Source organism: Teleopsis dalmanni, chromosome 1, assembly GCF_002237135.1.
Source record: "Teleopsis dalmanni isolate 2A chromosome 1, ASM223713v2, whole genome shotgun sequence".
Lineage (NCBI taxonomy): Eukaryota > Metazoa > Arthropoda > Insecta > Diptera > Diopsidae > Teleopsis > Teleopsis dalmanni.
Genome location: NC_051846.1, coordinates 38950934 through 38954398, shown reverse-complemented (window position 1 = coordinate 38954398; position 3465 = coordinate 38950934).

Genomic DNA, 3465 nt, shown 5'->3' with positions numbered 1-3465 from the left:
AAAAGAATAGAAGAAGAAGTGAAAGATGAGGACAAGAAGAAAATAAAGGAAAAGATAAGAAAGGTAGAAATAATAAAAGAATTGAAGATGAAGAATGAGGTAAAGAGGAAGAGGAAGAACAAGAACAAGAAAAAGATGATGATAGCTTTTAAAAGTCATTGTTATTCTCTGGAAATTAGAAACTATCAATAAAAAATATTAGAGTAAACTAAGAAAAAATTTGTTTTTAAAAAATCTGAAACGGAATTAAGCCATCATAAGTTAACGGTCTCCAAAAACGTTTCCATCAGACCATTTTACAACAATATGTATATTATAAACATTATTAGAGTTATAATAATACATTTTCTTTATTTGCTTAATTATTTCTGTAGACTGTACTCTACAATATACAAAAATTGGTTTCATGATCTCACACTTTTTCAAATAGATAGAATTTTCCATCCAATCTAATAGCCATAATAGTCTGACATAACATCATACGCTTATTATTTCTTCTTTTATGAAAACATTAATAAATCATGGCAGCATTACATGTACGTGCTGTTACAATCTACAACTATGAACCCGGAAATAAAATAGACCATTTTTCTCACTTTAATTGCCGCATACAATTTATAGAAACCAGGCGACAATGAATAGAATTTATGAAGCGTGTACCACATTTCGGTAACAAAAACAAGTAGTCGTTGTCTGTGAAAGTTTCAAATGGAATACTCGTAATACTCGTAAAAAATACGTCAGAGCAAATCAAAACTCAATCAGTTTTGCTGCCAAAATGGCAGATGTATTGACCGCCCGGAATGAAAAATTGTTCAACGTCAAACGGCCGAAATCACAGCAAAACGTCGAACGTTAAATTGAACAAACAGAAATAAGGAATTTTCGTAGATACTTTGTACTGATAATGGCTCGATATTGCTCGTAAATTTCGGAGCGTATAATATTTATCTTATTTTATGTGCCAGACGCACATTTCACACAATAAAATATGTCGGAAAAAGAATTAACAAATGTTAATATGATTTGCAAAATTCTGGACAGAGTCGAGTTTAAGTGAAACTAGGAAAAAAATTCCTAACGACTTTCTAAACGCAAACATTATTGCCAGCCACAACTGTTTTTCTCATCCTTGTTGTTGTTGTTGTTGTTATTACTGCATAACATAATTTTATTGTTGGCAACAATATAAAATGTGGCATGCATCAATGTTCGTAGCCGGTCATTTGGCCGGTTGGCCGGTTGGCCGGTTGGTTGCCTGGATGGTTGGGCTGTTTGGATCGGTTAGTTGGTTTGTTGGTTAATACATCAATCGCCTTGCTTGGCATAGACGCTTTATTATTCCGATAAATTAACTTCAAATTTAGTTCATCGTTTATGGTCAAATGCTTTTAAGTGATTTCCAATATGAATGAAACACATCAACTTTTTACAATGGCGACCGCAACTACGAACGGAAATGACCACTAAACACAGCGACAACATAAATTTTGTTCGGCGTTGTTTGTACATGAAGGGTAAATTGCTTTTGTGTCCAGGTTTCATGTTCTTCAGTTCTTCGGTTCTTTGGTTCGTCTGTTTTTCTTGCTCTACGAGTACACGCTGCTCTTCGCTGGTGGTTATTGTTGGCCTTATTGCCCTTTAAAATTATGAACCTAATCTAATTTGATGCCATTACAAATTTTTTGCACAAGCCTTCGATTAGAAATTGATAAATTACTTGTGTAGTGAAGTGAAAGCGGGTGAAAGCAGTTTGCAGTTGTGTGCTTAAGGATTTCAACATTTCACTTCAATCAAGGCGTACGATAAGGAAATGGAGAGTTGGCACGTCAATTTTAAATTTATACTCGGGTTAATAAGATACCAAAATATATCGCAAAATTGTATGGCTTTAAATGGTTTGGGACCAGTAAATTTTTTGGAAATTTTTATGAATTAAAGATAAATTGGAAATAATATTTTTTTTTCGAATTTTCTAATATAATTTATAAGGTGGCGTGAAGAATAAAATAGAAGAGATTTTAAAATTTCTAGTGATATAAAAAGTAAATGTAAATTCAATTAAAATACTAAATAAGTATTGATTTAAAAGAAAAACTTTTAAATTTGACTCATAGACACTAAGGAGTTCATAACGCATTAACACATTGAATAATCTTATAATATAATATTGTAATATAATATTATACTAGTAAGTAACACTGCATAAATGCATAAAGTCAAAATTTTTAAAGTAATTAAATATCTCACGGTGGTGCCCAGCATCTAAACTTAACTTAATAAAAAAATCTCTTTTTATCTCCATATCTAGGATTTATCCAATATTAATAAATAATACCGGTTGCTATGCAATTTTCAATTAATTAAAATAAAATAATACTAATAGCATTTTATTTTCGCAAGTTCACTGCTCTAAGTCCGGTAGTTGTAATCCAACAATTATATATGGATTTATAAAAACTAATTATCATTCCCAAAGACTACAAATAATTAGTTTATGGGGTTAGTACCTTACAATTCTATTTCAGATGAAATGCTACCTTTTATTAAATTTTATCTTAGTTGTAATATTATCCAGTAATTGGTTAAAGTTTTTACAAAGAAGTGAGTCATTTATTTCTTTTTATTATTTTCGGCCCACTAAAACCACCTTTTGGGAATAAAGAAAGAAGATTTTTTTGCCACTAATCCCGAGAGCAGTGTGGACAATTCTATTCCAGTAATTAAAGGTGAGAGATGATATAAAAAGCGACAGTACTAAGAAGTGAATGTTCATCTAATCCAGGTAAAGTAGAAGGGTGGAAGGGTTGTGTGTAAGTGGAAGGAGTGGGGTTGTTGCGCAAGCGCAAGAAATGAAAATGAATGAGGTGCAGATCATATGATCAGGGCAACGAGAGCTATGGTTGTAGAAGGTGTTATGTCTGCCTGTTGCTACTTTGATACTTTTAGAAGCCATACTGACGGAGGGCTGACGGAGGCATCTAAATGTCTCTCATCGAAATATAGCGTGAGATATTAAGGGGCTTGACACGCAAGACGCTGACTAGAGGTCAAAGAAAAATTGTTGGTGTTTCCGATGTCAGAAATTGTATTGTGTAATCGGTTGAGCTACCGTCGACCAAATGTCAGTAGATACTCGTTAAAGTGAGTAACTTGAACTTTCTTGTAAGGGATAGGAAACTCTTACCGTCAGGATTGCGGTTGTAATTGGTATAACCATGTAGAACCTAGTATATCAAAAACACAAACTCTTTTCGTTTGAGCACAGTTGATTGTAGACGAAATGGGGAAGGCGCACAAGAGTAGGGGCAAAAGAATTGTTAATAGCAGAGTAAGAAGTGAGTGATTTGATAAATATGTGCTATTAATTTTTGATATCTAAACGAGTTCTTAAAGTTTGCAATCAATGCATTTTTACCTATTATATTTCTACATCTGCTTCTTCCTATTTTACTTTTTCAACTT